Genomic DNA, 14,241 nt, shown 5'->3' with positions numbered 1-14,241 from the left:
TACAAATACAAAGAATGAAGCATCCCTACTCATAAGGAGCTTACATTATAAAGGAGAAGACATCAAAACCAAATTTGATTCAGAATAAATAGGTCTAAGGCCTAGAACGTAATTTGCACTGGCATAGCAACTCCTACGTGAAGACACTCTCTCTACTAATGCAAACTGGTACCTTCTCTACAATTTTCTTTTTTTTTAAAATATATTTAGTTTTCAGCATTGATTTTCACAAGAGTTTGAATTACAAATTTTCTCCCCTTTTCTACCCTCCCCCCCAAATCGAAGATGGCGTATATTCTGGTTGCCCTGTTCCCCAAGCAGCCCTCCCTTCTGTCACCCCACTCCCCTCCCATCCCCTTTTCCCTTTCTTTCTTGTAGGGCAAGATAAATTTCTATGCCCCATTGCCTGTGTATCGTATTTTCTACTTGCATGCAAAAACTTTTTTTTTTGTTTTTGAACATCTGTTTTTAAAACTTAGAATTCCAAATTCTCTCCCCTCTTCCCTTCCCACCCACCCTCCCTAAGAAGTCAAGCAATTCAACATAGGCCAAATGCGTATCATTATGTATAACCCTTCCACAATACTCATGTTGTGAAAGACTCACTATATTTTGCTCCTTCCTAACCTATCCCCCTTTATCCAATATTATCCCTTGACCCTGTCCCCTTTTGAAAGTGTTTGTTTTTGATTACCTCCACCCCCATCTGCCCTCCCTTCTATCATCCCCCCCTTTTTTTATCTTCTTCTTCTTCCTTTTTTCCTGTGGGGAAAGTTACCCAATTGAGTATGTATAGTATTCCCTCCTCAGGTCAAATCTGATGAGAGCAAGATTCACTCATTCCCCCTCACCTGACTTCTCTTCCCTTCCTACAGAACTGCTTTTTCTCGCCACTTTTATGTGAGATAATTTACCCCATTCTATCTCTCCCTTTCTCCCTCTCTCAATATATTCCTCTTTCATCCCTTAATTTGATTTTATTTCTTTTAGATATCTTCCCTTCATCTTCAACTCACCCTGCGTCCACTCTTTCTCCCCCCCCCTATATACACACACACACACACACACACACACACACACACACATATGTACATACATACACATTCACTTATATATCTAATACTGAGGTCTCATGAATCATACACATCATCTTTCCATGTAGGAATGTAAACAAAACAGTTCAACTTTAGTAACTCCCTTGCAATTTCTTTTTCTTGTTCTTTTTCTTGATTACCTTTTCATGCTTCTCTTGATTCTTGTGTTTGAAAGTCAAATTTTCTATTCAGCTCTGGTCTTTTCACTGAGAAATCTTGAAAGTCCTCTATTTTATTGAAAATCCATGTTTTGCCTTGGAGCATGATACTCACTTTTGCTGAGTAGGTGATTCTAGGTTTTAATCCTAGCTCCATTGATCTCTGGAATATCGTATTCCAAGCCCTTCGATCTCTTAATGTAGAAGCTGTTAGATCTTGAGTTATTCTGATTATGTTTCCACAATACTCAAATTGTTTCTTTCTGGCTGCTTGCAGTATTTTCTCCTTGATCTGGGAGCTCTGGAATTTGGCAACAATATTCCTAGGAGATTTCTTTTTGGGATCTATTTGAGGAGGCGATAGATGGATTCTTTCAATTTCTATTTTGCCCTGTGGCTCCAGAATATCAGGGCAGTTCTCCTTGATAATTTCTTGAAAGATGATATCTAGGCTCTTTTTTTGATCATGGCTTTCAGGTAGTCCAATCATTTTTAAATTATCTTTCCAGGATCTATTTTCCAGGTCAGTGGTTTTTTCCAATGAGATATTTCACATTGTCTTTCATTTTTTCATTCCTTTGGTTCTGTTTTATAATATCTTGATTTCTCATAAAGTCACTAGCTTCCACTTGCTCCAATCTAATTTTTAAGGTGGTATTTTCTTCAGTGGTCTTTTGGACCTCCTTTTCCATTTGGGTAATTCTGCCTTTCAAGGCATTCTTCTCCTCATTGGCTTTTTGGAGCTCTTTTGCCATTTGAGTTAGTCTATTTTTTAAGGTGTTGTTTTCTTCAGTGTATTTTTCAGCATTTTTTTGGGTCTCCTTCTTCTCTACACTTTTCAAAGTCTTAGAAAGTTGTTTAGAGAAGTAGTATCAAACTGAAACAAAATGGGGGACATTAAACTGTACTTACGGATCCCTGTAGGCTGTATATTGACTTAATTTTAAAATGTATCATTATCTATGTTTTAGCATATTTTTATTTATTTTGTTAAATATTTCTCAATTGCATTTTAAGAAAATTACTTTGACAGTAGTGTGGAGGGTATCATGGATTGGGGAGGGACTTGAGGGAGGGAGACCAATTAGGAGGCATTTGCAGTATTTTAAGTGAGAAGTGATAAGGGCCCAACTAAGGTGGTGGCTATGTTAAAAGAAAGAAGGAACTGGATTTAAGTGATATTGTGAAAGAAGAAACAGTAAGATTTGTCAACTGATTACATATGTGGGGTGGGAAAGAGTAAGAAGTCTAGAATTAGGCCAATGTTACAATGTTTTCAACATTGATTTCCACAAGATTTTGAGTTACAAATTTCCTCCCCATTTCTACCCTCCACCCTACTCCAAGATGGCATATATTCTGATTACCCCATTCCCCAGTCAGCCCTCCCTTCTGTGACCCCACTCCCCTCCCATCCCCGTTCCCCTTACTTCCTTTAAGGCAGGATAGATTTCTATGCTCCATTCCCTATATATCTCATTTCCCAGTTGCACACAAAAGCAACTTTTTTCTTTTGGGCATCTGCTTTTAAAACTTTGAGTTCCAAATTCTCTCCCCTCTTCCCTTTCCACCCACCCTCCCTAGGAAGGCAAGCAATTCAACATAGGCCACAAATGTATCATTATGTAAAACACTTCCACAATACTCATGTTGTGAAAGACTAACTATATTTCTCTCCATCCTATCCTGTCCCCCTTTATTCACTTTTTTCCCTTGACCCTGTCCCTTTTCAAAAGTGTTTGCTTTTGATTACCTCTTCCCCCTATCCTCCCTCCCTATCCCCTTCCCCCTACTTTCCTATGGGGTAAGATACCCAGTTGAGCATGTATGTTGTTCCTTCCTCAAGTCAAATCTGATGAGAGCAAGATTCACTCATTCCCCTTCACCTGTCCCCTCCTCCCTTCCAACAGAACTGCTTTTTCTTGCCACTTTTATATGAGATAATATACCCCATTCTATCTCTCCCTTTCTCCCTCTCTCAATATATTCCTCTCTCACCCCTTAATTTTATTGTAGATATCCCTTCATATTCAACTCACCCTGTGCCTTCTGTCTATATATATATGTATATTCCCTTCGACTACCCTAATACTGAGAAAGGTCTCATGAATTACACACATCATCTTTTCATGTAGGAATGTAAACAAAACAGTTCGACTTTAGTAAGCCCCTTATGATTTCTCTTTCTTGTTTACCTTTTCATGGTTCTCTTGATTCTTGTATTTGAAAGTCATATTTTCTATTTAGCTCTGGTCTTTTCATTGAGAAAGCTTGAAAGGCCTCTATTTTATTGAAAATCCGTATTTTGCCTTGGAGCATTATACTCAGTTTTGCTGCATAGGTGATTCTTGGTTTTAATCCTAGCTCCTTTGACCTCCAGAATATCATATTCTAAGCCCTTTGATTCCTTAACATGGAAGCTGCTAGATCTTGTATTATCCTGATTATGTTTCCACAGCACTCAAACTGTTTCTTTCTGGCTGCTTGTAGTATTTTCTCCTTGACCTGGGAACTCTGGAATTTGGCTACAATATTCCTAGGAGTTTTCTTTTGGGGATCTTTTTCAAGAGGTGATCAGCGGATTCTTTCAATTTCTATTTTGCCCTCTGGTTCTAGAATATCAGGGCAGTTTTCTGTGATAATTTCTTGAAAGATGATGTCTAGGCTCTTTTTTTGATCATGGCTTCCAGGTAGTCTAATAATTTTTAAATGATCTCTCCTGGATCTATTCTCCAGGTCAGTGGTTTTTCCAATGAGATATTTCACATTATCTTCCATTTTTTCATTCCTTTGGTTCTGTTTTATAATATCTTGGTTTCTCATAAAGTCACTAGCTTCCACTTACTGCAGTCTAATTTTTAAGGTGGTATTTTCTTCAGTGGTCTTTTGGACCTCCTTTTCCATTTGGCTAATTCTGCCTTTCAAGGCATTCTTTTCCGCATTGGCTTTTTGGAGCTCTTTTGCCATTTGAGTTAGTCTATTTTTTAAGGTGTTATTTTCTTCAGTATTTTTTTGGGTCTCCTTTAGCAAGTTGTTGACTTGTTTTTCATGGTATGGTTTTCTTGCATCACTCTCATTTCTCTTCCCAGTTTTTCCTCTACCTCTCTTACTTGCTTTTCCAAGTCCTTTTTGAGCTCTTCCGTGGTCTGAGACAAATTCATATTTTTCTTGGAGGCTTTTGATGTAAGCTCATTGACTTTGTTGACTTCTTCTGGCTGTATGTTTTGATCTTCTTTGTCACAAAAAAAGATTCTACAGTCTGAGTCTGCATCCGTTTTGGCTGCCTGGCCATCTTCCCAGCTAACTACTTGACCTTTGAGCTTTTTGTCAAGGTATGACTGCTTGTAGAGTAGAGAGTACTTTGTCCCAAGCTTTAGGGTCCAAACACTGCTGTTTTCAGAGCTACTTCTACTCCACTATCACTGCAAGCTCTGCCACAGCAGTGCTTCTCCTCCCCCAAGAACCGCCAACCAGGATTGCAATTCAGATCCAAGCAGGACACAGCAAGAGAACCTGCCTTTGTGCCCACAAAGCACTCCTTGCACTTTTGCTTGATTCCTCCCACTGTGTGAGCCAGGGACTTGGGAAGCAGCTGATGCTGGAGCTCTGGAAGCAGCCGCAGCAGGAGCTTCCTGCTATGGCTGCTTCCACCATTGCACCACCTCCACCACCCACAAGGCTGAGGCCAGACTGCTTTCTAAATCTAACCTGATTCAGCAGTTTTCCCACTAACCTGCTCCATGGTCTTTGGCGTTTGTGGGTTGAGAAGTCTGGTAACTGCCACAGCTCAATGATTCATGGCCCTAGTACCTGCTCTGGCTGACTTCCAATTTGGTCTGTTCTGGTGCGGCCCATGCTGGGCTGCGCTCTGCTCCCAGCACCACGTGATAGACCCTTCCCAGTGACCATCCAGGCTCTCCTGGGCTAGAGACCTGCTTCCCTTTGCTATTTTGTGGGTTCTGCAGCTCTAGAATTTGTTCAGAGCCATTTTTAGAGGTGTTTGGAGGGATTTGGGGGGAGAGCTTAAGCAAATCCCTGCTTTCCAGCTGCCATCTTGGCTCTACCCCCACTTTTCTGTATTTTTTGATGTCATTGAGGTCTTTATATTCCAATTCATGGTCAGTTTTTGTAAAGGTGCCAATATAGTTGAAAAGTATTTAAATTCCTATCTGTTCCCATTAAGTAATTGTCAGAGATCTATTATCATTATTTTTTTCTGAAGTTCTATTTAGGACCTTAACTTATTTCTCATCTCTCTTTTGATTAGACTTGTCTAGATCTGAAAGAAGGTACCCTGAGGCCCCCTACTATTTTAGTTTACTGTCTATTTCTCCTGGAAATTTTTCCTTTAAGTATTTAGATGCTGGTCTCTTTAGTGCCTATATATTAGCTACTCATATTGATTTATTATCTTGAGTGCTTTTAAGCGTATTTCCTCTGCTCATCTTTTTTATCATGTTTATATTTACTGTAGCCTAAAATGAAATTATGATTGCTACCCTGCTTTTAAAAATTTCAGCTGAAGCATAATACATTTTATTTTAGCCCCTCATTTTGGCTTTATACAAATCTTTGTGTTTCAAGTGTGTTTCTTGGAAACAGCATATTATTGGATTCTATTTTCTAGTACATAGTGATGTCCTCTTCTGTTTTATGGATGAGTTCATCCCATTCACATTCATAGTTATGATTGTTAGTTATATGTTTCTCCTCATCTTGTCCACTTGTACGTTTTTCTCTCTTTGCTCCCATTCTCCCTCCCTCCTCACAAATAAGAAGTAGTAAAAGAGAGCTTGTCTGACACTTGTGATATGTAAATGAAATGGTTTGTTTCTGCTCTGTTGCACCTCTTCTCTTTCCTTTGTCTCACCCTTGATCTCATTTTATTCTTTTTTCTTTTCCTTTTAATTCTTCCTTCACATTCCCCTTTCCAACATTGAAGTTTGTTTTGTTACTCTTGCTCTTAAATTTCTCTCCCCCTCCCTACTCCTTACGTCCTCCTATTTCTCTTTTGAGTTTAATGGATATCTATACCATGATCTTTGTGTGCATATGTATAGGTGTGTAATTGTGTTAAAGTTTCCTTTGTCAATTTCAGATGAGAATAAAGTTTGTGGGATGCCCTTTTCCCCACCCCTTCCTCCATTTTAAAATACTCTTTATCTTATGTGCTTCTATTTTATTATACTGATTTCTTTCTCCTTATTCCTCCTTTATTCCCCACTATAGTCTCCTATCCCTGCCATTTCTGTCTTCTCCTGGGGCCATCAAAACTGAACAAAACTATGCCCGAACCTTCTGTCTTAATTATTTTTCTTTAATGACCCTTGAAAATATCAAGGTTCTGAGGAGACTTTTGTTTCTGATCTCCCATTAGTATGTAAGTTATTTATCTCCACATAATCCTGATTGAACAAATGTGATACCTTTCTATGTTTCTCTTGGTTCTTGTACTTCCATTTCTAAATATCTGCTTAGTTCTGCCATTTTCCTCATGAATGATAGGGAATGCTTGGAACTTCTAGTTTCATTAGAAGTTCATCCTCCCTTCTGTGGGATTATATTTGGCTTTGCTAGACAGATTATTCTTGATTGTAAGCTGTTATCTTTGCCTGTTGAAGTACCATATTGCAAGCTTCCTTGGAGTGGAGGTTGGAATTTTTTCCTGCTATAGCAAGAATTTTTGGAGAAGAGAGAGAGCAAGTCATCCAAAATAGCAGTAGAGGGGGACATGGCAACTAGTGAACAGGATCTCTGCAGTTCTCTTTTCTGAGACCATGAGAGGTGACCTTTAAATGTACAAGCACAGAAGTAGATTACTATTGATAACCACTGTTACTGTGGTGGTGGTTGTTCTTATTGTGGTATCACTCAGGTGGCTGGAGTGCTGAGAGAAAAAACTGACCTGAAGAACTGTTGGAACTGGAGGTCCTCACACCTTGCCTCATAACCTGCTTCCTCTGCTGAAAAGAGAAGCCAAAGTTCCTCTGACCTTGCACCTTTTGCCTTCTCTCTCTTGCTGGGCACAGTGTGTCCCATGAGGGAAGGGAGTAGCAAGGGGCCAGGCCAGACATCTTCCATTTTCCCCAAAGCAACAATTTTCATCTGTGCCAACACCAGACAACTTCCACCTCCTGCTGCCAGCCCAATCTCCCACCTAGGATGTGGAGAATCTTTGGTGCAAGGAGGGGCAACCTTCCCTTTGACCTCCAGCTTTCCATTTCCTGCTGTTTCTGTTCCTCGAGGGAAGAAGAAGAGGAAAGTCCTGATGTTCAGGTTTAACTTCCATCTTCAGCTGTACCCTGTACCTGCTTAATCTCCACACTTTGAAGGGAGGAGAAGTAGTGAAGCAGGGCCTCCCATCTGACCATGTGCCTCCTATCATGCTGAGAGCTATGGCAGGTGGCACAATAATGCATAAAATATTGGGCCTAGAGTCAGGAAGACCTGAGTTCAAATCCAGCCTCAAACACTACCTATGTGACCCTGGGCAAGTCACTTAGCCTTTATTTGTCTCAGTTTCCTCAACTGTTAAATGAGGATAATAACATCATCTGCCTTTCAGGGGTTATTGTGAAGCTGAAATGAGATAATATTTATTAAGTGTCTAGCACAGTGTCTGGCACATAGTAGGTGTTTCATAAATGCTTATTCTTCCTTCTTCCTCCTATTTGTGCACATAAAAGACTTAAACAAAGGAAATCTCTCTCTCTGTCCTTCTCCTTCTCTCCCTGTCTTTCTCTCTCTGTCTCTCTTAGCTTTTGAGTAAAGATAAAAGAGTGTTGTAAAGCTCCAAACAGGAGATCCCTTTGCCTCATCTATCATCATATGGCAATGAACACATGGTCTTTTTGTTTCTTTTGTTGCTGTTGTTGTGTTTATCCTTTCCTGATCTCCGGTGAATGAGTATTGGAGATTGAATGAAACTAGGCTATAACTATATGAGCTTTAAAAGGTCAAAAGAATGACTGGAGGTCCAATTGTAAGAATCCATAGCAGAGTCTGCTGGCAGCTGTAGCCGCTGAGCCAGGGAGGAGCCAGTTTGGAGGAGTGGGCTATTTGGCCCAGTCTGGCAGTGAATCAACCCAGCCAACAAGACTCTGTCCTGAAAGCAAATAAACAACTTATCCATCAGCTATGTTGTAAATCAACGGGAACTTGGTGAAAGGAGTATTTGTAGCAACTACGCTGAGTTTGAGTCTGCTCTCCCCAAGGACCAAGGTGGTAGATGACAGTACTCTCTCAGAGGTTGTATTTCGAGTCTGGCTGTATCTTTCCTATGAATATCCCTTTGCTAATTAATGTTGATTGATATTGAACAGAGATCAAGTTGATATGGTAGAAATATTAACTATTAATTGTACTGGAAAGAATTTCTAGTATCATCAAGAGTAATAGTATTAGAAGAAACTCTTAACTCCTCAGAGCTTCTAAGAAACCTCAGGCATATGCCAGCTAGCCTTGTTCTGTGGATCTAATCTGCTAGTCAGAGTATGGGTTGGGAGAGTAGCTCCAGAGCTTATATATGCTACACTGAAAAAAAATTATTGCATCACATTTCTCTGATAAATATTGGATATGCGAGATATGTAGAGAATTGATATAAGAAGTACCATTTCCCAATTGGTAACTGGGCAAAGGATATGAATAGGCAGGGTAGAAATCCAAGTTATCGACACTTATGTGAAAAAAAAGTTCCAAATCCCTAATAATTTGAGAAATATAAATTAAAACAACTCTCTGATTCTACTTCACACCTGTCAAATTGAAAAAAAGATGGTAAAAAGAAAATAAGAATTCTTCAAGCAGCGTGGAAAGACAAGCATACTCTGAGTAAAGCTGTGAATTGGTCCAACCATTCTGGAAAGTAATGTGGAACTTTACCCAAAGGTCACCAAACCATGTATACCGTTTGATCCAGCAATACCACTACTGGCATATATCCCAAAGAGATCAAAGACAGAGGGGAAGGACTTACATGTTTAAAAATATTTCTCACCTCACTTTTGTTGTAGCAGTAAACTGGAATCACAATGGGTGCCAATCAGTTAGAGAATGGCTGAACAAACCATGGTATATGTATGTTATATGGAATAGGGTTGTTGTATCTTCTTTGTACTGTATTTGAAAATATTCTTTTTTTTATGGTTTTCTCAATTGTCTGGCTTGTGGAACATGGTGCCATCTGGTGGGTAAATTATATATTGCACTTCCCTGGTAAATCAACTGCAAACTGACATCCTGTCTTCCTGTAGGCCATAAATTGATGTGGATTGCTATTGCTACTGTGATACCAGAAGTGTCTGTGGGATACCTACGAAGCATACAGATTAATTCCTGGATATCTGATGTGTTTTATAATTGTTTTAGATGTAATATCTCTTTCTGTCTTTTCCTCTTAGCTGTTGTTAGCAACATATAGAAATACTGATGACTTTTGTGTATTTATTTCCTGATTACTTTGATAAAGCTATTAATTGTTTTTAGTTTCTTTGTTGGTTTTCCAGGGTTTCATTTGTTTTTTTTTAGGCAAACAATCATATTGGCTGCAGAGATAATTTTGCCTTATTCCTTTAGTCACTTTTTTCCTGTCTTGCTACTACAATAACTATAGTAACTATCTCTAATTCTATGAAAAAATAATGAAGACAAGTGGCATCTTTATTTCACCTCTGATCTTTTTGGGAAGGCTTCCAGTATTTCTCCAGCCTGAGCAAAAAAAGCTGGAAATCTAAGATTTACACCTTTCCTTTGTAATGGATCTATAGCTTTTCAGTCTCTTCATGGTCATTCTGCAGTTCACTTATTCTATACTCTTAATGCTTAGCCTCAGTCACTTGCTTGTATTATTCAAACACACTTTCATAACTGTTATTTTGGCTCAGTTGAGACCTGTGGCCTAGACTTAGTATCTATTGGGTCTTTGTTTATATACTGCTTTCCAGTAATATTTAATAAAATAGTGTGTTCAAGTACATAATTACCTCAGATTTCTGTTCTTGTTTTCTTTATATTTTTAATATATAATATTTTATTTCTTCTCCCAATTGCATGTTAAAACAATTTTTATCATTTGTGTGTGTTTTTTTAAGTGTTGAGTTCAAAATTCTACTCCCTCCCTTGATTGTCCCTTCCCTGAGATGGTAAACAATGAGATATAGGTTATACATGTGCAGTCATGTAAAACATCTCCATACTAGTCATTTTGTAGAAGATTCAAATAAAAGAAAAAGAATGAAAGTGTGAAAAATAGCATGCTTCTGTCTGTATTCAAACAATATTAGTTATTTCTCTGGAGGTGGATAGGGCGCTTCATCTTTAGTCCTTTTGGATTATCTTGGATCATTGTACTGCTGAGGATAGCTAAGTCATTAACAGTTTTCTGTTTGCTGTTACTGTGTACAATGTTCTCCTGGTTCTGCTCACTTCACTTTGCATCAGTTCATGTAAGTCTATCCAGGTTTTTCTGAAATCATCCAGCTTGTCATTTCTTATAGCACAAACATATTCCATTGCAATAATATATCACAACTTGTTTAGCCATTCCCCAGTTGATGGATGTTCTTTAGATTCCCAATTCTTAGCCACCACAAAAAGAACTGCTACAAGTATTTTAATGCAAATAGGCCCTTTTTACTTTTTTATGTCTTTGGGATATGGACCTAGCAGTGATATTGCTGGATCAAAGGGTATGCACAGTTTTATAGCCCTTTGGACATAGATCCAAATTGCTCTACAGAATAGTTGGATCAGTTCACAACTCCACCAATAGTGCATTATTGTCCCAGTTTTCCCACATGCCCTCCAAAATTTATTATTTTCCTTTTTTGTCATATTAGCCAATCCGATATGCATGAGGTAGTACTCAGAGTTGTTTTAATTTGCATTTCTCTAATCAATAGTGATTTGGAGCATTTTTTCATGACCATAGATAGCTTTGATTTCTTTGTCTGAAAACTGCTAGTTCATATCCTTTGACTATTTATCAATTGGGGAATGACTTGTATTTTTATAAATTTGATTCAGTTCTCTATATTTTTGAGAAATGAGGCCTTTATCAGAGATACTTGTTGCAAAAAAAAAATTTCCCCAGTTTTCTGCTTTCCCTTTAATTTTCATTGCACTGGTTTTGTTTGTGCAATAACTTTTTAAATTTTGTGTAATCAAAGTAGTCTATTTTACATTTTGTAAGGCTTTCTATATTTCTTTCATCCTAAATTCTTCCCTCATCCATAAATCTGACAAATAAACTATTCTATGCTCTCCTGATTTGCTTATGGTATCGCCCTTTATGTGCAAATCGTATACCCATTTTGACCTTATCTTGGTGCAAATAATGAGTTTTTGTTCCGAAAGCTTAGCTCTTTGGGTTTGTCATATGCTTAGATTACTATGGTCATTTACTGTAATGTAATATGTAACTAATCTATTCCACTGATCCACCACTCTATTTCTTAGCCAGTACCAGATTATTTTGATAATTATCCCTTTATAATACAGTTTGAGATCTGGTACAGCTGCGGGTTTTCTTTAGAGAGACCACTGAGCTTTAAGACGAGCAGTTTTTATTACTGATAGAGATGCATATTAAAGGCAAAAATGTGGATGAAGAATCTTGCTCCTAGTTTCTTTTGCATGCCAATCAAAGAGCATCTTGGGAGTGAAAGGATGCTTGTCACTGTAGTTTCCACATAGCCCCTTTGTTTTGTTGTTGTTTTGGTGTAGTCTCCCAAATTGATTTTTGGAATTCAGACTCACAGTTACATATTTAGTGGGAGTTAAAAGAAATTTTCCAACCCCAAATTAGGTAGCTATCTGCTGTCACCAGGAGAGGGTAGTCAAAATAATAGAATTAATCTTAGCCTTGGGGACTTCTCTTAGTTGTTTTTTTTTTATTGTAATGTCTCTGATAGTGGTAGTTGATAGCCTCTGGCTATAGAAAAAACCAGCCAATTTTAGAAAGAAGATGACTAGCTATTGCATCCAAGAAGGTGGTAGCAAAGAGAGCTGTACAACCTCTCAAGAACAGTGATGCTATTTAGCAGAGGTGTCATAGCCAATGGAAGACTGGTACCTCATAGAAACATCACCAGAGGACATCAAAAGATCTGTAGTATCAATGGTATGAGCTGACCTGGCCACATATGTATCCTGGCTACCTGTGCTCCTATGTGTATGCACTGATGACCCAATCACAATGGTTCTGGTGATGGGGTGCTTGGTTGCCTGTGCCTGAACCCCAATTCTAAAATCACATCTCTCTCTAGCTTCAAAGCACTGGCCCAAGCAGTTTTCTCCAGTTCAAGGGCAGCATGTGTTTTAACAATCTAGCTAGCAGCTTCTGTGGGGGCGTAAGATGCACCCAGGAGGCTGCTGGCATGCCAGGGAAAGCACAGGTTCTTTTTATCTGCTTAAACAAGGGAAGCATGGTGAAGGGGTTGACCAGCTTACTTTAATCCAGCATTCAGTTAGTTCAGAGGAGCATACAGGCAACATTCATTTAGCTGGGGGGAAAAACCAGCACCCCGAACTTCAGAACAAAATACAAGCAAATTACAAATATCAACAGACAGACCCAATACAATTCATAGTTACCAACATCTGGGCTCAGCCTGAGAGCAAGGGCTGGCCCAGAGTCATGCTCACCACTGCTCCCACGCCAACCGGAAAAGGAAAGAGAGCTCTTCAAGCTGTCCTCTCCCCTCTTATAGAGTTTTTGACATCATCAAGCACCACCTGAATGACCAAGCCCAATTGGTTCTTGAGTTGGCCCCTCCCCCTAGGACCCTGGGAGGTTCACATCCGTAGGCTAGGTTAACACCCAATAGGGCATGGCTCTGGAGTTGATACCTCCCCTCAGCCAGCCCCATGACTCATCACACAGGAAATTCTCTGCTTCCAGGCATGGTCTCTGGGCTTCCTGCCCTGGAAGAGGAGCACCAGGCCCAGCACCCAATGAGATAAACTGAGCCACCCAAAGAAAACAAAGGCCATTGTGGTCACAGCATGCCTTAGCAGAACACTTATCTCCCCTGCTACTGCAGCCAGCTGCACATATAGAATTTATTAGTTTAGACTCCCTATGTATTGCTAATTGGCTGTGCACTGGGATATAACAGTATTTACTGCCTACTGACCTAACTGATATGTATCCTAGACATAGTCAAATGTATACTCCCTTACATTAATCTTGACTAACAAGACACTTGATGGAAGCAAGCAATATCCTCAGGTAGCCCTGACCATTGGCTGACTTAGTGATGTTTCACAGTCAAAACCACACCTCCTCCTAGCCCCACCCTGGGCTATTTCCCAGTGAGGTCTGGGTAATAAGCCTGCACAGTAGATACTAAAAGTGCATATTCCTTTAAGAACTAACCACTCCTTAATCATGCCTTAACCACTACCTAATCCCACCCCAAAACAACTAATCAAGACCCTTGACACATGTTTCCCCCCCAAATGCCCTATATAAGATATAATTGTGTCCCCTTTTAGACTGCAGGTTCCCTAAGAACTCTTGCCTGCTGTAAAGCGTAACAATAAACTTTTGCCAACTTGACTTAAAGATTGCTTGGGTGGGTGAATTCATTCCAGACAACCTTGCCCTGGGAACTTAAGTTTGGGATCCCTGAATCCCTGGGTTTTTTCCCCCTCAGCACTGGCATGTGTCCTTTCCTACTTATTCCATGGCTAAACACATTCCCCAAATGCATCCCCTCTATACATATTTCCTTGTCACATGTGTTCTATGCTTATGTGCTCTCCCCATTGTTGGATTTTAAGCTATGAGGGAATGAACTCCAAATATATACAAGAAGATTTTTTAAAATTGTTACTTTATTTGCACTTCTATTTGACTCAATATCTTTTACTTGAAACTACTTCCCTTTTCCTACCTGAAAGGGAGAAAGAGAAATGCTAGGAAACATCAGTTTCCTTCTTTGGACTCTTCTTGGCTACCTGGGACAGAGAGACACCATTCCATC

The sequence above is a fragment of the Trichosurus vulpecula genome, chromosome 4 (genome assembly GCF_011100635.1).
Source record: "Trichosurus vulpecula isolate mTriVul1 chromosome 4, mTriVul1.pri, whole genome shotgun sequence".
Classification (NCBI taxonomy): Eukaryota; Metazoa; Chordata; class Mammalia; order Diprotodontia; family Phalangeridae; genus Trichosurus; species Trichosurus vulpecula.
Note: the sequence above shows the minus strand (reverse complement) of the source record.